The sequence below is a fragment of the Protopterus annectens genome, chromosome 15.part0 (assembly GCF_019279795.1).
Source record: "Protopterus annectens isolate FY-2018-M chromosome 15.part0, PAN1.0, whole genome shotgun sequence".
Taxonomy (NCBI): domain Eukaryota; kingdom Metazoa; phylum Chordata; order Ceratodontiformes; family Protopteridae; genus Protopterus; species Protopterus annectens.
In genome coordinates, this window is record NC_056749.1 from 2048610 (window position 1) to 2072369 (window position 23760).

The following is a 23760-nucleotide window of genomic DNA, read 5'->3' on the forward strand; positions in this document are numbered from 1 at the left end:
AATTTTTAAGTGACAGCAAGATGTTTGCCACTATTAATGCCTTAGATGTATCAAGGATCATAAGTGGTATTAACATGGCAATAAATGAGATGCAATTGAATGGTGATATTGACATTAATTTATTTAACTATCTTAGCATGTCCTGTCCAATATTACCTGTGATACATGGGTTGCCAAAAGTTCCTAAAGATCTAATCCATCTCCCAGTAAGACCTGTAGTGTCTGGGGGAGGGTGGATAACAGAGATGATTTCACTTCATTTACAGTCTGTACTTAGTAAATATTTAGATATGATTAAAAGCCATATAAGTGACACTGACGATTTCTTGGCACAGCTTTATATTTGGTATAATGACCACAGTGATGCTGATTTTTTATTTGTCACACTTGATATAAAGTCACTATTCATTGATATTCCTACTGCCATGGGAACAGAGGGAGTACGGAATCTTTTATGTAAAAGCATGAATTAATCTGGTAGAAAAATAGAAACCATCTGTGAATTATTGGAATTAGTGCTAAAAAATAATGTGTTTTTGTTTTATTAACAAATATACCATCAAAAAATGGGTGTTGCCATGAGCATTCCAGTGGCGAACACATATGCAAACATTGCAGTGACAGAATGGGAAGATACATATGTCTATAATGGTTTAGAAATATATAAAGGAAAAGTACTCTTCTTTAAATGTTTCATTGATGACATCTTTATGTTATGGGATGGTGATGCTATGGAACTAAGAGCATTTGTTGAATACTTAAATCAAACAACTAATTATTTAAAGTTTACAATGGAATGTTCTAGAAAGGGTGTCAGGTACTTAGACATTAAACTAGAAAGAAATGGGAATGAAATTACCACTACGGTGTATAAAAAAGATGTGCAAGCAAATAGATGTATACATAAGAGTAGCATGTATACACTGCATATATCTAGAAGTGTAGTGAAGAACCATTTCCTGAGAACCAGCCATCTTAATATAGATAATATGGAATGCTTCAATCAGATGCAAGAAATGGTTATGGAATTTAAGGGACAAGGTTATGATACAGGAATGTTACAACAGGTACAAACTAAAGTTATAGATATGAGACGAGGTACAGCTAAGCCATATTTCTCAGCTGGCTCTAGGGATGCAACTAATCATATACAGTATGTAACTACATATAATAGGAAATCGAATGCAATTAAAAATATTATAGAGAAAAGTTGGAACATTTGTATGGCCATGCCTGAAATTAGGAAAATTGCAGGTGAAAAACCTTGCTTTGCATATAAAAAACGGCTGAACCTGAAGTCTCGCTTGTGTTATAAGGATATGAAGCACTATGGGTTAGAACAGAACAGTAAAGTAGGTACATATCCCTGCTGTAACTGTACGTGCTATAAGGATATTGAAAATAGTAATATATTTATATATCCAATTACAGGAAGACAGTTCATATTCATATTCACTTATAATATTCTATATTATGTTCTGCTTTCTATATAGGTAAATGCAATAGGAGGTTAAAAGATAGGATCATTGAACGCAAAGCAGAAGTAAGAAGGAATGTAAGCGCAAATGCACTTGCCAAACATATAGAAGAGAAGGGGCAGGAACATGGTTTTCACTTTAGCGTTATAGATATTAGGTCCAAAAATAGGAGAGGTGGTGACTTGAATAACGATCTTGAAATATATGAATACGATTGGATAAGACTATTAAATGCAGATCATAAACCAGGCCTAAATACAGTGGTTAGTATTAAACCTGTGCTTAGAAGGAAACAAATGTTTGCCAAATGATTCTTTGCTTTTTATATGTATAATGTTTCATTCATACTACCTTATATTTTATTTTTAATTTCTTATTTTTATTGTTTTAGTTGTATATTTTAGGGAATATATGTCTCTTTGTTTATATGCAACTAAGTATGTTATTTGAAGATATATTAATTAAGTTTTTAAGTAGGTTGCTATATATATCTTTAAATTTTAAGTGGTCTAATTGTTTAATATGAAACAGGTTTTGATTGGGCTGTATCTTAATATATGTTATTTAAAAGGAGTGTGGGTTGTGAATATGATATATATACACACTGAAGAAGGGCTCTCCCCAAAAGCTTTGGGGGATTAATTAACTACATCTGTATGTAGTTTTTTGAGCTCAACATGTCTGTTATTTGGAATTCTGGGGGTTGTATTTTGTGTTTTGCATTCCAATGGTTTACCTTCATGCTGGTTTTGTGGTTTGCATTTCAAAGTTTTAGGCAGAAAGGTATTAAGGAATTGAATCAAACCGTGTCCCTCTTGTTTTTTAGGAATCCCTTAAATCCTGATGGTATTCCTTCTAGAACTGTTCTCTAAGTCTATTTTTTTCCCAGAATAACTTGTTTTGTTTCACATGAAATTCAATGTTATTCTCATTTTCAAGTCCTCTTCGATCAAAATCAGACACGGCCTCTTCTATACTCAAGATTTGTGATATTTGTTGTTTAAGAGATTCACTCAGCACTTCAACTTGCTTTATACATTCCTCTTTAAAATTGCCCATTTTGCTTTCTAATTTATCTGTCTTTACAGATAACTCACTGGTGTTACTTTTTCATTGTGCTATCCTGTACAGCAGGCTTACAGTGTCTCATTCTGAGGCAGTTAGTTCTTTGGGATCTCAATCTCTGTATGTTGTATTTACCTGTGATAACCAGGAAGCATTGTTAAAAAAACAATGTAAAAATAAAGACTTTCTGGAAATAGAAAGTTATTACAGACTGAAGATAGTGACTAAGCAAATTCCACGTATGTGAGTGATCCAGTGCACAGTGGCACAGTATCGGCAGAAAGGCTTTCCCTGGCCACAGCTGTTGTAACATAGACATACGGACATTACTTTCCAGTACAGCATGAGCAGCAACGCAGCAGAACATAGAGACTGATACTCACCTTTGCGCGAGGCTGTCTGTCGTTCAGCACAAGGGTCAAAACTCAAAAGTATTTTGTTTCATATGTCACAGCTCTGAGAATTTTATTAATTGATGATAGTTCTACTCACTGGAGGATATCCTGATACCCTGCGATTAGTGTGATCAGCTCACTTAGACTCACATCATTCAACCCATGATCATTTAAAATCGTAGCAAAAGGCAAGACACAGAAAAATGATCTTATTGTTTGGAACACAAGGTATTGCGATACTGGAGTCCATATAATAATAATAAGGATCCTTTTCCATAAGCTTATTTCAGTTATTTAGTAGTGCTGTGTGCATTCTTAATTTTTTTGAATAACAATTTACTTATGAAGAGAAACAATAAACTGGTGAGGGCCACAACATTCTCAACTGGTGAGATCCACAGTAAAACCACAGATATGCCAAGAATGTTTCAGGAGGATTCATCAGAGGAAACTATCCATAAACAGATAGTATAAAACAACTGTTTAACTGGACACTTGATCGTAAACTGAGAGATGTTTGAGGAAGTGCAGTGAATCTGTCAGTAATCCATATTATAAAGAAAATGTTAATATCGCGACAGTAGTGTTTGGTCGGGTGTATTAATAAATGTCACATTAAGTACGAATACAATTGTACACAGTGTTACAGTCAGTTGTTTGCTATTTTAAGCTATGGTAGTCTACATATGCTAAGGCTACTGCAGCAGTGATCAAATGCTAATAGTAGTACAATTGTATAAGTAAACTTCCAATAACAGTAGTTGTTTTAATGATCACTGCTGCAGTAGCCACTCCCGTCCTCTATCCCCCCTTATTTTTGTATATGTTTTGGTGCAGGGTGAGGACTTTGAATTTTACATACCTGTGATTGACCTCTTTCAGGGCTCTAACCTTCCTCTTTCAGTTGGCAAGAAAGCTCTGAAGGGCTTGACACCCGGCCATTGCTTTTCTTCTGCTCTGCTCAAGCTGCCAGTTGTTTGGGCATTTGGAAGGTGTTCTGAAGCTTTGCAAGCTGGCCAGCTGTTACATTCCTGGCAGGATATAACCCCCATGTAGCTAAGTCTACTGCAGCAGCGATCCTTCGAACATCTACTGATATGGCATGCTTATGTACACAGCTGTATTTTTTGTGCTTTTACTGCCATGGAATATTTCAATACATCTTCAGGAAAACATAATCATTTGCACACTTCATTTAAAAAAATGTAAATATCAAATGCTGAAGGCATAGTCCAATCAAATAAAACATGATAATGGTTTATAATGCCAAATGCCAAAAACTAAAAAAAGAAAAGTAATAATAATAAAATAAAGAACATGTAATAATAATAAAATAAAGAACATGTAATAATATAGGGCAGATTCAATAAACCCTACACGGTTCGCTAACACCATCACCAACTAACACAAACTAACACAACCTGTAATATACTGTTCCTCCTCTCCACTGACATGCTCAAATCCATTCCTAACTCTTAAATGAGGGCTATTATATAAACTTCTACCTCAAAGTATTGTCACATAGTATTCTGTATGTACTGTTGGTTGCTTTTTTATTTGTTATTAATTCACTCACAGTATATATGTCACATTGTGTAAAATTTGTAACTTTTTAACTTTTATTTACTGGAGCTTTTCTCCACTGAAAAGGGGCTTCTGCTCAGTCAGACTAACCTGATCAACAAATGTCAAAATATAATAAAATAAAATAAATAAATAAATAAAATGTGCTCATTGTGCACATGGTAGGGTGCTGTTTTATATTCAGTAAGTGGCTCTACATGGTGTGAAGAGCCACGTAACCACGGTAAACACTGAGGAATAATAATTACACCATAAGCAGCCTAACTGTATGGATCGAGAAGCTATTCAACAACTATAAAGCTACCGTTTAGACTCAGTGCTGGTTTTCCCTGCGAATTCCAAAATCTATTGGAATAAAGCTTCAGAAAGGAGTCTACACAGAAAGAATGTTAGGGGCTGATGTTGCTTTAATTTATGTGTATGTGCAACAGGCTGAAGTCTATGCTGCTGCTAATAGACCACGGCAAAGAAGGAGAAGAGCTTTCAGACCCCAGGTAACTTATCACAATCTACATGAAGTGGAGATTGTAGATGCTACATGGCAGATAAAGACACACTACAGGAACTCTGCAACTTCTGTCATCCTAAACTCAGACCCGGGGCAAACCAAGGGGAACCAATACCAGTGGAGACAAAGGTATGTGTAGCACATATAATTTTAGCTATAGGAACCCTTCAGAGACCAACAGGGCACATGCTGGGGTGTCACAGGCATCATCATCCAGGATCCTCCATCAATTTCTGAATGCTATGCTCCAACATGTCAGAGACCACATATATTTTCCCATACTCCTGAGGATAGGGCCACAAATAAGCAAGGGTTCTACCCTGTACCTCACTGTCCTGAAGTACTGGGTGCCATAGATTGTACACACATAGAAATCAAGGCACCAACTGGGGAACAGGGAAGAGTCTACATAAATAGAATGGGCTTCCACTCCATTAATTGCCAAGTCATGTGTAATTCTAAAGGAATCATCTTGAATGTGTGTGCTGACAACCCAGGCAGTTACCATGACTCATATCTGACACACCTTCCAACTGTATCAGGTGTTCACTAGGGGTGATAGTCACAGGGCCATTTACTGGGGAATGCAGGTTATACACTAGAACCGTGGTTGATGAGGCCCATCAGAAATGCACACACACCTGCTGAAGAATGCCATAATGAGGCACATGTTCAAACCAGAAATATCATAGAGCATGTGCTTGGGCTGCTGAAGTCACGGTTCTGGTGCTGAGATACATCTGGGAGAGCCCTGCAGTACAATCCACATACATGTACTGAACTCACACATCCCACCATTAGTAGCAAGGTCACCACAGCCACATGCAAGTGAAGAGTCAGAGGGGGAAGCAACAGCTGCTGTGGGTGTAGGTAGATGTAAGGATGTCCATATGTCCTTGCACTGGCTAAGATGCAATGCATGGCACACTGACTTACCACCTAAGGGGCTAAAACCTTCATCTTGTGCACATACATAAAGTAACATTGATGCCAAGCAATGCTCACATCCTTTACTTTCCCATGCATGGCTGTGTACTGCTAACATCAGACCTTCATCCTGTGCACATACACACAGTAACACTGATGCCAGTCAATGCTCACATCCTTTACCTACCCATGTAATGGCTGTGCACTGCTAACATCAGACCATCATCCTGTGCACATACATACAGTAACACTGATGCCAGAGAATGCTCACATCCTTTACTTACCCATGTAATGGCTGTGTGCTGCTAACATCAAACCTTCATCCTGTGCACATACATATAGTAACATTGATGCCAGTCAATGCTCACATCCTTTACCTACCCATGTAATGCCTGCGTTCTGCTAACATCAGACCTTCATCCTGTGCACATACATATAGTAGCATTGATGCCAGGCAATGCTCACATCCTTTATCTACTCATGCAATGGCTGTGTACTGCTAACATCAGACCTTCATCCTATGCACATGCATATAGTAACATTGATGCCAGGCAATGCTCACATCCTTTACTTCCCCATGCATGGCTGTGCACTGCTAACATCAGACCTTCATCCTGTGCACATACATACAGTAACACTGATGCCAGTCAATGCTCGCATCCTTTACCTACCCATGTAGTGGCTGTGCATTGCTAACATCAGACCTTCATCCTGTGCACATACATATAGTAACATTGATGCCAGTCAATGCTCACATCCTTTACCTACCCATGTAATGCCTGTGTTCTGCTAACATCAGACCTTCATCCTGTGCACATACGTATAGTAAGAGTGATGCCAGGCAATGCTCACATCCTTTACCTACCCATGTAGTGGCTGTGCACTGCTAATATCAGACCTTCATCCTGTGCACATACATATAGTAACATTGATGTCAGTCAATGTTCACATCCTTTATCTACCCATGTAATGGCTGTGTTCTGCTAACATCAGACCTTCATCCTGTGCACATACATATAGTAACATTGATGCCAGGCAATGCTCACATCCTTTACCTACCCATGTAATGGCTGTGTTCTGCTAACATCAGACCTTCATCCTGTGCACATACACACAGTAACATTGATGCCAGGCAATGCTCACATCCTTTACATACCCATGTAATGGCTGTGCACTGCTAACATCAGACCTTCATCCTGTGCACGTACATACAGTAACATTGATGCCAGGTAATGCTCACATCCTTTATCTACCCATGTAATGGCTGTGTACTGCTAACATCAGACCTTCATCCTGTGCACATGCATATAGTAAGATTGATGCCAGCCAATGCTCACATCCTTTACCTACCCATGTAATGGATTTGTACTGCTAACATCAAACAGAATCAGCCCTGAACTAAAACTGTTGCAACTGCTGCATTTACGAGGTAAGTGTTGAACCTGGAGTAGTGTATAATAATAGAAATCAATAGCATAGCCTTGTATTTTGTTACTTGGTAATGTAAGTAAGAAAAGGTGGGTGATTTGTATAGCAATGCTTTAATATTTGAAATCAGCGACTTATGTGAATACGTGTCCTTTGTCAAGTAATAGGCCTCAGGCATCAAAGATTCACTCATTCATCCCTCTCAAACGTCTTGATGGTCACTGAATGTCTTCAGTTTGGCCTCATACTTTTGTACTGGAATGTCATTAAAGAGAGACTGAAATGAGACACATTTCTGTTTCAGACTTCACAACCATCAGAAGATATACTAAGCACTAAATCAGCTATGCACCCTGAACGTCAGACACAAAGTTTATGTATCAAAGAATCCAAAAGACAGAAAACAAAAGATATGCTATAGTTATCATCACTTGCACAGGGTGGTGTGTGTCACAGGGGGGGAGGCAGCCTAGGCTGACACAAAAGGTAAGTGAGTGTGTGTGAGTAAGAAAGAAAAGCAAGCAGGCCTTTGGATAAAGTAACAAATGGCCAGTGAGACAGAAAGAGCTTTAAGCTTCACGGCTGAACCATGTAACTGTTGTGTACGTGTCTGTATGGGCCTCAAGGTGAAATTGATGTGTGATTGTCTGCAAAACACAGCCAAGCTCCATGCTAGCTCTGTATCTTGGTATGTTGGACAGGTGTGAGCTGTGTATGGTGGAGGTGGCAGTTCTTCATTCTCATGCCCAACCATGAGAACTTGCTTTGCCAGGAGTTGCATGGGCATGTCCACGCCCATGGTCAGATGCACTGCTTCTACCTGAATGTGACTGATGTCTGCTGGACAAGCTCCCATCACAAGGGTACCCAAGACCATGACCTGATGGCCTGCCATGTCTGGGAGTGGGCAACTCAACCACTGACAGATCAGTGGAAGTAGTGCCACTGTAGAAGCATGATTGAGCACAGCCACATCGGCTAACATCAGATGATGTGGCTGACCTAAATTTTGTATTTTTATTTATTTATTTTACATTTGTTAACCGGGCTAGTCTGGCTGGATACATGTCCATTTTCAGCAGAGGCCTGAGGAGAAAAGCTCCACTATCATACTATAAACTTTACAGTTCAAAACAATCAATGAATCAAAAACAATCAAAGACAAAAAGCAAACAACAATTAAATAAACAGTGTAAAAATATTAAAGCAGATAAAGGAACAGTTATGTAGTTTAGAAAAATGCAGAGGTAGTATAGCAAGAGATAGCAGTGGAGAGGCAATATTAAAAAGAAATAATAGCTAGAGAGAGATTGTCATGGAAAGAGGAGGATTTGAGAAAAAAAAAAAAAACCCACGCAGATGCTGTCACCCTCCCAGCAGATGTTCCATTACAGACACCACCTGTTCAAATGTGTCAGTCATCTGATCCATTGAATTGGTAACACAGTGGAGGCAGTCATGCATATCAGCCTGTGCAACATCTACATCCCTAAACATTTCTCTGGAGGACCTTTTGGAATGTGCCTGTGCCTTCATGATGGCCCTAAGCATATGTCAAGTAGCACAGGAAGACACACCTGGATCAGGTGGAGGATGGACAGCAAGCTTCCTCCCAGCACCCCTAATAACCCTCCTGCATGGCATCTTGCCCACTCATTGGCTGTGGCCAGAGTCAACAGGCACTGAAGCCATAGTAACTACACCGCCCTGATCGAGTGTCTCACCCGCCACCTGTCCAGTATTAAGGACTTACTGAAATGGGTTGGCATAGGCCTACTGGCTATGTCTGATGGAATTACAGGGGATGGCTGAATGTTAACCTCAGTGTCAGATTCAACCTTTGCACCCCCCCAACTGTGTCTCTATTTGGCCAACATCATCATCAGACTCTGCTGATACTCTGACATCAGGTGGTAGGAGTCCCACGTATCTGTGATAATAAACAACAGAAGAAAAAATAATACCTACAATACTATAGTCCAATATATGCTAACAAACTAACAGTGGTGTCACTATTACAGACACTAAAGCAATACACACAGCAGTCCTGACATCCACATCTCAAACTAAATATTTATTTGAACTGCTCATCAGTACTGACATGAAAATGTTTGTCTTACCATGTGCAGATGATTGTAGGCTCCTTATGCTGGATGGTCCTGGAAGATGTTAAGCAGCAGGTAAGTACACTATCATCACAATGAATAGTAACACAGGGAGTTAAAACTTTTTGTCTTTTATATGTACATTAATGATACTTTTAACAAGAACTTGGATGACACGTCCACCCCATGCTTGTGTGTAATCAACCAGAATGTGTTGTTAACTGTATCAATCTACAGCTATTTCCTCTCAAACAAATTTAATGTTAAATAGAACTTAAGTATTGCTGTCAATATTTTACTATACAAGAAGTATTTAACAATAAAGATAGGTAAGCATACCTGGAAGCTCCTCCTGGGGTATACGTGTCCTCCCTGAAACAGCAGCACCAATGTCAATGACATGCTGTTGCCCATTTTTCAGTGGGCTGTCTGTATTACTGACAGTGGTGTCAGTGGTGGCTCTGTAGCAACACCCCCCAGTAGCCATCTGTTCACTGACCACTGCAGCTGCTCTCCTATGGGCCGATGAAACCATGTCAGTGGCCCTGTGGTGCAACTGATCATATATCCTGCTCTGGCCACCCCTACTGCATTCACATCAGCCCCTATCTCCTGTCAAATTTGTATTCTACCAGACATATCCCCATATCCCCTCTCAATCAGAAAGGGACCACCTAATGCTTCCACAATGACTTCATTTTCAGGGTTACTGAAGGGAGGTTTGCGGGGATTGGGATGCCTGGGTGCCATTGTTGTAGGTGACATAAAACATAAATGAAGGATAATACACATAAGTATCACATAAATAAAAGTCCTGCTAATTGATATAACACATAAAAAGTAGTATTTCACTATTACCCACTGGAGAAACATAAAACAGTCAAGATATTCAAATATAAAAAAGGAACTGTGTGGTTGTAACATAATGCAATCACACAAAGCAAGGTTGGATCCAAAACAAGGAGAGTAAAATTACAAATCTTGTTTGTGTTTAAACAGAAATGCAACTTGGCTTCCCCACCTGCAAACAACAGGCAAATGACACATTTTGCTAACAAACCATCAGTGAAAAGCTAAAAGTGCTATAAAAAAACTGTTCCTGAAACATATGTACACATTTACCACAGAATATTCCATTTTATGCAATGGCCAGTCATGTCTGCCTGTGTCCAGCTTTCCCCCAGAGGTGTGTATGGGCCATCCTAGAAGGCTAACACCCATGTCATTGACAGTATAGGACATTTAAATTTCATGGAAATAATAATAGAAGAGTGTAAAGATAAAAACAGTTGTAACATTAGCACTTGTGATGACAGTTAATAAGGCTTGTCGTCTGAGAAAGTAAAATGCCCTGACAAACATGCCTATGCCATCATCACTCTTCTAAGAAATGCATACAGATAAAAGTAGCATTTGCTAATGCATATATGGGTCTACTTTAGTAGACCGAATTAATTTACACTTACCTGAAACCCAATTAACCGAGATGACTCCACCGAATACTCATTACAGTGAAGCCACCAACCCCTGATAATTTGAACAGGGAAACTAACCACTTGGCCACCAAGGTGAACATTGCCCTTTTCCCCAGTATAGTGCAATCTCTGAGTTGGTATATTTAGTTAGGGGGTGTGGGAGTCAAAGCCTCCCATTAGCATGGCTTTAATTTTGTTTTGGTGTTTTTTTATGTGTCCTGTTGGCTGAGGGGTTAGTTTCCCTATTCAAATTATCGGCAGTTCATGGCTTTGCTGTAATGAGGATTCACTGCAGTCATCTCGGTTAATTGGGTTTCGGGTAAGTGTAAATTCAGTATTTATGTATATATGTATATATATATATATATATATATATATATATATATATATATATATATATATATATATATATATATATATATATTAGCAGATTTTTCTTACTGCAATTTCAGCATGTCCGCCATATAGCTGAAAAATGCAAATATACCTTATCAAGATCAGTACTTCTGTGCAGATAAATCCCAAAGTAATATCTTCTTCTTCTGTTATCCACATAAACAAGTCTCCTCACCTTCAGGTTCTGTAGCTCCACAGTTCCCTTTTTATAGTGTAAATTCAGGGCTGTGAGCATGGTGAAGATGCAAATAAGGTGTGCACTCATTAGAATTGCTGCATCCCAAGTACTTGGCTCCATGTAGTAGACATAAACATAGTGCATTCACTCGCTCAGTTTTTGTTGCTGATGGATTGCAACTGTGAATGATTACAGGTAGGAAGAAGGAAAACACAGCAGCAATTCTGACCCCGCTGTCTCCAGTGGATGTGTCAGCTAGGTTAGACTTACAAAGTGCAGAAGTAATTGTATTAAGGTTTTAAATGTAAGCAAGCAGCACACATTTCACAGTTTCTGTTCACTAACATCCACTAACATCCAACATCCAACCTCACCTTTCTCTCCTTCATTTCTAACATCCAACCTCTCCTTTCTCTCCTTAATTTCTTGACAAGTGTATATTCTCGCCATTTAATATCCTCACACATTTTAATGACAGTGATACAGAAAGCCTTACAGACTGCATGTCACAGATTACTGGTCAGATAAGACAAGAATGAGCAACAGAGATAAGACAGAGCTGCATTTATACAAGTAGTAGTCAGAAACTGTTGTGTGATCACTCAGTGCACTACTTGTGAAATTAAAACACGCACAAACAACTGTCATATGTTTTGTTAGTACTGTGGATGATGTAGTTGGTTGTATGCACAATTATTTTAATTCTCTGCTGCAAAACTGTTTGTGTGGCAAAGAGGGATAAGATACCCTTACTGTGTTTTGAAGGTTCACTGGAGTGAGAGTTCAAATCCAGACCTTTGTAAAAATATTTCATGTGTACCAACATAAATTTTGTAGTGTTGTTTATTTAATAGATTTCTTTTCTTCATTTCATCTAATTTTCCCTTTTATTGTGTGTTTTTTAATGCTAACATTTGTGCAGTGCATGGTTTAGTGGATCACAATGAATGTCAGGTTTAGCTGTGTTTATCTAATTTGTGTGACACTTAGCAATATGCAAATCTGGACTAGTGGCCCACACAGGAAGCAGACAGTACACCTGCCGACAGGGTGCAGATAGTGAAAGGGTCAAAAAGGATACATTGTTGCATTTTTCCTTTCCATTGCGCAACACTTCTAAGTGATGTTGTGTGGTGGTTAGCAAGCTTTCCCAACACCTACAGCCATTGAACACCTGCAGAGAGGTCACAGACAGTCAACAACTTAAAATGGATAAATTATATTAATTCTGTTGGGCACAGCACAAACAAGCTAAGTGGAGCTGCACAGAAGTTAACACACAGAACTTATGAATAAATAGGAAATGATGTAACTGTTATATAACCATTTCTGTGTAACTGTAGGGCTGTAATACAGATGGCCTGGGTTCTAATACAGGATGTGCAACATATTTTTACTGTTGTGACAGTCTAGTGTATTGTAATGAACAGTAAAATATAAAAGTGTTATTTCAATATTCCTGTGGCAACAGGTGTAAGTGTAGAGCTGTCATACATATCGTCCTGAGATCTAATACAGGAAACTCCAGACATTTTTACTTTTGTTCCATTTCACATTATATTAAATATCACTTATAACACTTTATGCATAATTATAAATTGTGGAGCTGATATGAATTATATGTATTAAGGATAAGACACCTTTACTGTATTTTGAAGATTCAGATGTATGATTGAGGGTATACTGTCTATTATGTTTCTGTAAGTATAATTATGCTAACTGAACTTGGATGGTCTTCACACTTAAATAGGATGCATACACAAATGAATCTATATACAAGGACCTTGTCAGGTCAAACACATACATGGTTAACACCCCAGTCTGTCATCTGTATATACGAATGATTCATGAGTATGTCTGAGAAGTATTTTTTCTATGGCAAAGATAATAAATCATTGCTGTGGAAGAAAATGTTTTTTCTTCCCTTATGCATAGGTTTGGATCCTACACTGTAAAAAAAAAAATCAGTTTTAGCAGTGTATAAAGCCAAACAAATATGTGTCATGTCAGGACATGTATGCCTGCAGTGCATGTCAGCAAAGTTAAATCACCTAACAGTTACAACAGCAGACACCCCTCAAACTAATGTTAAGTGTCAGACTAACCTTCCAATTTTAAAAAAATTGCTTTTCTCTTTTTTTTTTTAATTTCTTCAAATCTTTTCGGTTTTTAATATCACGACGGGAATGGACCCCATTCCTAAGTCAAAGTATGATTAAAGTTCATGAAATTAGTATTGTTTCAATCTTTGATGTCAGCCAGAAGTTCTCTTCACAGCACCTGCAATGTGCCCAGTAATGACTCCTTCTGCAATTTGTAAGGGGTTACATGTATTGGTGACATATCTAAATACAACTGTAGATTCTTTTTTATAAGACCCATTGCTCCTACTACTGTTGGGACTGTCTGGGTATCTTTCTTCCACGTGGCTCTTGTTTCTGCCCGCAAATCCTGATATTTTATGACTTTGTGTCTTTCTGTATGTAAGACACTGTAGCCATGGGTGTGACTATTTCAATGATCAGTGCTACGTTTGTCTTTTTTCATGGACCACTATATCCATTTTTCTAGCATCTATCTTTTGGGTCATTTCCTGATTTTTCCAGCCCCCTGCTATAAAGCACGCTTTAGCGCGCTTTAGCGCAATTTAGCGCAGAGTTGCCACAGGAGCACACAAGAGCAGCGGCGGTTAATCAAGGTTAAACTATTCGGGCTACCTAAAGTCCACTCTTCAAATTTTCCCTTAAAACAGCCTTCCTTGAACTGTACTACTGATCTAACCAGCGTATCCTATAACTAAAAAGTTCATCTCTACTTAATTCCCAAGTAGACTATTCTCTATCTGTAAAGCCTAGCACTTGCTCCTACAGTACTTTTCATCTTGATATAGCACTTTTATTATAGATAGTATCCCACCAGCCTAAAACCCCTTTCTCGATCACCCACATCCCCCAGAGTCTTTTTTTAAGTTTTTTTCTCTATTCCTTCTAGCATGTCGAGGGATCAGTTGCTAGTGTCCTCTCCTGCTCAGCTGGTGAACCTGGGAATATTGAGGCAATGTTACAAGTGCCTCATGTACACAGACAACCCTCTCCTTCTCCCACAAAACACAAATACATGCGAGAGATGCAACTATACAGCCAAACTGGAGGCTGAGCTCTCTCAACATAGGACTGACAAGACCAGACAGGAGGAGAAGGTAACCACACACACCACATACCCAGTCTCAAATAGTACTATCACAACTTCAAATCATACACATAAACACACAAAGACATACTCGGAGGCCCTGATCAAAAATCTACCAAAACAGCAGAGGCCACCTAAGCAGACACCCAAACAACTACCACCTCAGGACACAACACATGCAACACATAGACCACACAGTCAGTGTGCCAAACAGTCACAGCCCTTAAGGCCAAACACAATGCCAGACACACTTGTCATTGGTGACTCCATAGTCAGACACACTGATGTCCCGCTCACCAGATTGAGTAAGGAGAAGGTCACAGTAAGCTGCCTGTCGGGCACTAGAATCCGCCACATAATGCAAGCACTCAGGTCTCTCAATAGCAGGTACAAGTATGACTCAGTCATTGTCCACGCTGGTGTAAACGACCTGAGACGTACCTCCTTGGACTACATGAAAAGAGACATTGAGGAGCTCTCTGATTATGTAGCCCAGGCAGTTATGACCCTGACCTTGAGCAGTATCCTACCTTCACCAAGAATGATGCCACAATACAGAGATAAGATGATCAGCTTTAATAATTGGCTTAAACTCTGGTGTCATTCAAAGGGGATCCAATGTCTGTCTGCCTGGGATGACATGCTGGACAAGCCACGCTGCTTCGCAAGGGACGGCTTGCACCTGTCACCCCTGGGCTTCCGGATATTGGCAAAGGCTCTTGCCACTCCCATAGTGCCTTTTTTAGGCAAGGCTCAAATTCTAAACCTACCACCCTAGAACACAAAAAAGGAAAAAACTAAGGGTAATGCTGCTCAATGCCAGAAGTCTCAACCTCAAGATGCACGCACTCGAGGCCCTTCTCAGTATGGAGAACATTGATGTCTGTGCTGTGACTTAAACCTGGTTCAAGGCTCCTGAGAGCACCCCAGCACTATCAGGTTTTACCTCATATCATGCGTTCCGGCCCCAAAATCCGGACAACACCAAGAAAGGAGGGGGGGTGTCCATATTCATCAAGGACACCCACACCCCAAGGTTGGTGGCAACGCACGATGCATCATAGTCCATCCAGGTGCAATTAACCATAGGCAAGACTGCTCTGCAATTTGTAGCATGTTACAGGCCACCCTCTCAAACTCAGGAACCTCACATAGCTTTCCTGAAAACACTGGAGGGGATAAATGTATCTCCAAACACCATCATACAAGGTGACTTCAACTACCCTAATATAGACTGGGATCACTACTCAAGCCCAAACACTCTAGCCCAAAGGTTCCTGGAGTTCATAAACTCAAATGCCATGGAACAACTAGTCACCATCCCCACAAGAGGCGAAAACATACTTGATCTCATCATCACGAACATGGGATCACAATGTTCAACACCGGAAGTATACCCCTCACTGGTGAGATCAGATCATAAACTAATCTCACTGGAGGTCCTCATCCCGCCGCCACCTGAGATAAAAAAGACCACAGTGAAGAACTTCTCAAAAGCCGACTTCACACTTCTAAAGACTAGTGTGGTCTCTTTTAAGGCCCCCAAGCCAGCGGTAAACATTACTCAAGCCGCTGAATCACTTACAAATGCCTTCTACCAGCACCTACAGGACTGCATGGATCAGGCAATCCCAAACAAAACAAAGACTCTTTGTACCAAAGGCAAGCGTCCAGTCTGGTGGACCCCAGCCATAAACAAGCTCTACAACAAAAAGAGGAAGCTACTACAAGATAGAGCAAAATCCTTAAAAGGTAAGACACCTTTGATCATTATAAGTAAAAAACTAAGAGCTCTCATAAAATCATCCAAGGCAAATTTTGAGAGAAAAATCGCTAAGGATTCAAAAGACAATCATAAGGCCTTCTTTAGCTATGTTAGAAACCTGGGAGGAAACTCCCAGATATGCTCAGAATTAATTCAAAATGATGTGAAAATTACTGAACCTACAGACATTGCCAATATACTGGCTGACAGGTTCAGTGCAAACTCCCCCCCAAAAGGAGAGATATCTATACCAGAGGATTGTAGCCCCCCAAACATCTCTAAAGCCCAGGTGAGAACTGCTCTCTCCAAGGCGAAAAACACAGCATCCATGGGACTGGATGGTGTCCCCGGCTGTGTGCTCCACGAACTCAATGAGGAATTAAACCCGCAGTTAGGACAGCTGTTTAATCTTAGCCTCACCTCAGGATATGTACCCAAGGAGTGGCGCACGGCAACTGTGGTCCCACTTCACAAAGGAGGTGCCTCCACCGACCCTAGAAATTACCGTCCCATCAGCTTGACAAGCCTGATCTGCAAAGCCATGGAGAGGATCATAATGGAACTCATAAATAAAGACATAGGGAACTTGCAGACTTTGGATCCAACCCAGTTTGACTTTGTCAAAGGCAGATCATGCCTTTTAAACTTGGTTGACTTTTTCGAATCAGTCACCAAGGCCATTGATGAGGGAAAGGCAGTCCATACAGCCTACCTCGACCTGGCAAAGGCTTTCGACACAATACCCCACTCAGGTATCATTGAAAAACTCATCAGCTTAAATGTAAACCCATACATCACAAGATGGGTTGCAAACTGGCTAAGTGACAGAACCCACAGGGTCAGAGTTGCTGGCACCATGTCAGACTCAAAGCCTGTCACAAGTGGTGTCCCACAGGGCTCAGTCCTGGGCCCACTCTTGTTTGGCATCTACTTTTCTGAAGTACAAGCAAACACAGGAGGGTTATGGCTGACAAAGTTTGCAGATGACTGCAAACTGGGCGCCATAGTCGAAAACACATCTGACACAGATATCCTTCAGAAGGGTCTCACAGAAACGGATAACTGGTGCCAGAGCCATGGCCTAAAGTTAAACACCAAGAAATGCATAGTCATACCCTTCGGGAAAAACAAGGTTACCCCTAGCTACCATATAGGTGGCAATCCACTGAGCACAGAAGAAGTTATCAGGGATCTGGGGACCCAGGTTGACAGTAACCTTTCGTTTGACACTCACGTTGCTAAAGTAGTTAGGATGACCTTCTACATTGCCCACCTGATCATGAAGGGATTCACATCTAGATCAAGGGAGGTCATCATCCCCCTGTACTCATCACTCATCAGACCAATGATTGAGTACAATGCCCCATTTGGAATGTATCTGACCCGACACCTGCAGCAGCTGGAAAGGCCCCAAAAGTTCCTCACCAAAAGGATAAAGGGTCTCAAAATATGTCTTATGCTGCCCGACTGAAAGAACTCCAGCTCTATTCAGTCGCTTACCACTTGCTCAGAGGTGACCTGTGCCTGACATACAAGGCCATGTCAAACCCAGATTTGATGAACATGCTTCACCTCAAAAAATTTAGATCCCTCAGAACTACAAGGGCGGGAGACTTAAACCTTGACACGGTTATTAATAGGACGTGCTGGAGGGACAGATTCATCACCCAGAGACTCCCTATGCTGTGGAACAAAATCCAGGTACATGTGAGGCAGAGCACCTCGCTGGCCGTGTTCAAGAGAAATCTTGACCAATGGATGGGAGATCGCAGATATACCCCAGGGATTACCTCAGTGTCACTGCTTGACAGAGGCATAGCAAAATAATGGGCATAGTTTTCTTCAAACTAAAGGGGTGGCGAAAGCCACAAAAACTCTGGGCTAGGCTTATAAATGCCCTTGGGCAGATAGCCTACTATGAACCTATGAACTCTTGGTAATGGGTGATCCCATGTAATGTAAACTTCATCATTTTCTATGATGCTTTGTGGCTCATGTTTTCAGTGTTTTTCAGCCACTTCAATACCATAAGGTTTGCACAATCCCCAGTGCAACAATCCTGCCACATTATTATACCTTTCAGTATACACTCCTTCTGCCATTAGTATGTCACAACCACCAACGAGGTGTGTAACTGTTTCCAATTTGGTTTTGCAAAACCTACATTTGTCTGTTTCTCCCATACGTTCAATGGACTTTGTAAACCAACATGTATGCAGCCCACTATCTTGGGCCACCAATATTAATTTTTCATCTTTTGGTTTGAATTCTCCTCTCCTTAACCATTCCTGCATTTGTTCCTGATCAACATGAGGTTCTTCCAGGATTTTCTGTAATTGCAACTATATTTATGCATTTTCCACATTTCTTGCCTTTTCGTTTGATCCTTCACTTTATATTCTTTTTTTTGTTTTTTTGACACATTCATTTGCTGCCTGATTTTTATCTGCTTCTGGTTTGATTTCCATTCCTGCTTGACGCCGATATGCTTCTGCTATATTAAGCAGAGAAGTCATCTTATATTTATTCTCCTCATGTTTCAAAGCTTTCACTATAATTGGGTCTTGTGAGGTCAGCAGATATGTGTGGAGTCCCATGATTGCAGATCTATACATGTAATCCATTTCAAGGAGGCCCTTCCCTCCTTCAGAACAGGGAATGTATAATATTGTTATGCACTGATTTTTATAAATCATTTGGTGAGCATGAAGCATCCTTCTTGTTTTCCAATCTAATCTATCCAACACATTTTGGGGTCAACCAATCACTCTAAACCTGTAAGTTAAGACAGGAAGAGCAAATTGGTTAAAAGCTTGGATTTTGTTCCCAGATGTCAACAGTTTTCAGGATTAATTTAAGTCTTCTAAAGTAGTCCTTACTAAGTTTTATTCGTATTTGTTCATATTTTATTGTTGATCCTTCATCAATTCCCAAATATTTATACACTCCTTCTTGCTCAAGTTCTTTTATATCACATTCTTGTCCCAAACTGATGTTTTCCTGGTGTTGCAGTTTTCCTGCTTTAAAGGTTCCATTTGCAAATTTATCAAGAACAAATAACATTCTTATGTCATCTGAAAAAGTTTTGACCACTTGCAGTTGTGCTTTCAGTTCCTGATCTGATGAGCTATACAGTTTTAAATCATTGACAAAGAGAAGATGAGACGTCTTTACATTGTGTTACTTATCTCCCTGCCTGATAATGTTACTCTCCACTTAACATCACCCAGACTCGGATATGATCATTACTCGGGGTTGCACACTACCAGTAAACACAATAACAGGTATTGGTTGGAAATCATTATTTGCTGTTGCTCTCCTTTTGGAATTAGACATGTCTAGCATTAGAGGGGAAGGTGCCCAATTTAGGGTGCAGACATGGGGTATTCAGGAGTCCAGAATATTTACTGGACTCCTGGTAAAGCACCACAGCCAAAGGCTTCTGCAGGGGGACTATTCTGGCTCCCAGTACAAGTCTGAGACTTGGAATAGTCTGGCCAAGGCTGTATCCAGTGCAACTGGAATCCCCTGCACTGGAGAACAGTGTAGACTCCACTTCAGTGACCTAAAAAGGTGCAAGAGAGATACACTGAAGCAGTGGTTGGATGAGTTTCAAAGAAGCGACATCCCACCGTTGTGTAAGTATGCTAAGAAGGAGAATGTATAATACATAGAAACCTAAATATCGTTAAGGCTGGCGTGCACAAGGCTCTTCTTTTCTTTTCACAGCTAATCCTGAAATTGAGGCGAATAGGCAGGCCTTTGCTGATTGTCTGGATAGATCGAGGGAAGCAAGTGGTATATATGAAGGACAAGAGAAGTATTATTGTAGCTTTAAAAGTTAAAGACAAATGTTTTTGTTTTCTGTACAGTGGTAGAAAAACAAAAATACATATCCAAACTGTAAAAGCAAGCAAGCATGCATACGTCTGTAGCACAAACCAGCTTTAGCAGTCAGATGTAAGACTGTAGTCAGAGATTGTGGGTTCAAATACCATGAGTAACAACTATACAATATTGCAATTCTTTAATAATATTGCATAAATTAATATCTGTACAAGTGGCATAAATGCCCTGCTGGTAACTCTAATCTGTATAACTGGACAAAGCATATGGGCAATATATGCACATTGCAAGGATTACTTTGAGCAATCAGTAATTATAGTTTGTAGTTGTTAGGACATATACATAAATGTAATACTTCCAATAAAATTGTTGTATAATTGTGATAATGCATTGTATGTCGCATATAATGGTACTAATTTTATCTCTTTTTTCTCTCACCCCAACCCTTATATCTTTTTTTATTTTCTAGTATATGTCATCAAAATGTCTCCATGTCATCTATTTGTAACAAATCACTAAATGCTTCACAGCACAGCAAGGTAGGCCAGTCCCAATGGCTCAGCCTGCCCCACTCCACCGGCTTCACCACCGATACCCAGCACATCTGAGACCCAACCTGGCAGTACTTCCTCTGCTGCACCACCTGAGGTCTCAGAAGGCAGTACCTCAGCAGCTGGTGCTCTGGTACCCTCTGGGAGTACTGGCAAAGATGGAGATTTCATCACCCACCAGGAGATGCCATGGTTGAAGTGTAGGGTCATGCACAGCACCACTGGTGTATGCCTACTTCAGATGGAGAGGCTGCTCTCCCTCATGATCCATAGGAGGAGAAGTCGTCATGCACTTCAGCAGCCAGTGGAGTAAGGGGGCAGTGATGACAGTCCTGCGGATGAAGACTAGATTCTCAGTTTCCCATGTTTGATGGGCATGAGCTTGCATTGTCCCCTCCCTCACCCCAATCATGGTGTCCCCCAAACTTTTGTGTCACTCACCGTCCCTGCGTCTTGTCTTGTTTGTCCTGTTTGCATTTGCTTTCTCACCTACCCAACTTACTTGACCCAGAAATACCAATATCCCTTTCCCAGCATCCTCTCTTATTAAAGTAAAAAACAAAAATGAGCACATATACCACAAAACAAATATTGTCCATACATAGCTCTTCATTTTGCACACGTCTTCTTGACACACTTGATTTGGTCCAGTTGGCTATGCAACATGATTGCATTGTTGTTACCCCTCTTTGTGGAGGTGACAGTCTAAACTCAGTTAATATCCTGTATATATTTTTATTTTACACAGTTGAAATGGATAGCTATGGTTCTTTTCTACCTCCCTCCTGCACACTCCTATATTGCTTTCCCTTTGTTCTTATCGGAACTTCATCAGAATATAAAAACAGTTAAGTTACAACACACATTTTTCCTCCTATTCAAGCTCCTTCAAGGAAATGATGTATGACATACACTTTGTATACTCTTTAATTGAATGCCCCTATTCCCCATTACAATTGGTTTTAATATTTTTACCATCTCATTGCATGCATTGAATGTTTAGGTACTAGGTTGTTTGGAGCGATTTTTATGTATACGATTTTAACAAAGTTATGTTTTACATGGTTAAAGAATTACACATTTCTCATTTTAATGTGATTTTTATATTTTTTATTTAGGATTTTTCACAGAAATTAATATATATAAAAACATAATCTGTTTGATAGAAAAAGTTTATAGTTTTTTTGCTGGCTTGCAAGATTACTCACTGTCATGATGAAGTGCATTTAAATCTTCCAGGCACTAGATGGCATTGTGATACTACTTTGTCTAAGAATGGTTGGAGACACTGTCTTGAAACATCAAAGGAAGTTTTGTCATTGCTCATGGATGCGTTTATAAAGGTTTTGTAACTTAACTGTTTTTATGCCTCACAGCAAGAGGTTCTCCGGTTCGATTCTCGGCTGGGGTGCATCTGTGCGGAGTCTGCATATCCTCCCTGTGGTTGCGTGGGTTTCCTCCCACATCCCAAAGACATGCAGTAGGTGGATTGGACACTCTAAATTGGTCCTAGGTATGAGTGTGTGCGTGTGTGTGCCTTCTGTGGAAGGTTGGGCGCCGGTTTGGCAACTTGACACTGTAAAACACCACTGCCAATCATGAGCGGACAGATGATCCACTGTGGCGACCCCTAACCGGGAAAAAGCCGAAGGAAGAAGAAGGAGAAGAACTTAACTGTATGTTTTGATGAAGTTCTGATAAGGGACGAAAGCGCTTAATGAAATTTTTTGTTTTGGTTTTGAGTGGTTTAACAAATAAAACAATTGCTTCTCATGACCTTCTACTTTAGATTTGCTTTGGTTTTGGAACCTTTTGGATTTTGTGTTTTACCAGTTTCCCTTTGTTCTTCCCCTGCTTGCCCTCCATTTCACCACTTTCCTGTCTACCCCATTTTAACACTTATAATCTGATCAAAAAATGGAGTCACACACAACACACATAAGTACCAGAAAAAACAATGGAGCTCGTCACTTTTTGGCCTCTGTGTTTGCACAGAGTTTGGCATCATGCACCAATGGCAAGCAATGGTGAATGTCTCTTTCTTGGTGCGGTTACCTCCATGCAATGGTGCTTAAACACACTGTGCTATGTCAACACACAGTAACTCACGGTGAAGGTCGTGTAAAGTATGATTTCATTGCATTATCACTACTTATTTTAAAGTATTATATACACCTGGATTTGAACCCTATATTATCTGGGCTCAAAAGAAATGTGTCAATGCATTTACACCTGCTGCTACAGAGTCAGCTAAGCAGCAGGTGTGTTTCATACACTCAGTACTAACTGTCATAATTTTAGCAATGAGCCTCATTTTCACACAAACAGGGAAAGCAGTAGAAATGTGTATGTTACATGCACAAGCACTTTGCCAGTCATTGTACAAACCCACTGCTCAGTGGTACGTTATGCAAAATGGACAATAGCTTTTATTACTTTTGCTTAGTGTCCATTTAGTGTCCATGCCATGACGCAACATGTGGAAACAGGAACAAAATGAATCCCTATCTAAGAAAATGTCACATATTTACAACTCAGCCATCTGTTACCCCCCCATGCACTGTAAACCTGGTCTCTCAGTACTTGTTCACAAATATAACAAATATACTACATAAATTAATAACAAATGTTGTGTTATATACCATACATGTATTTAGAATGACAATACACATTCAGATTTCCCAGTACTTCTAGTAATGTGGGCAACTGTTTGCATATAGTTTGTAAAGCTGTCTCTTAAAGTATACCAGCATTGGAACACGACCACCAAATACTACACATTGCACACTCATCACTCTGGTAATATGCAAAACTTGAATTATCTTGGCAGTTGAACATGCCTACACATCCATTTCATGCAGGCCTCCCAA

General features: G+C 40.0%; 1 protein-coding gene across 4 annotated transcripts in view; it reads left to right on the plus strand.

Annotated features, from left to right (window-relative positions):
* The window catches only part of LOC122790092 (DENN domain-containing protein 1B-like), a 1285568-nt gene that overhangs the window by 789196 nt on the left and 472612 nt on the right, over positions 1-23760 (plus strand). The window lies entirely within an intron of this gene.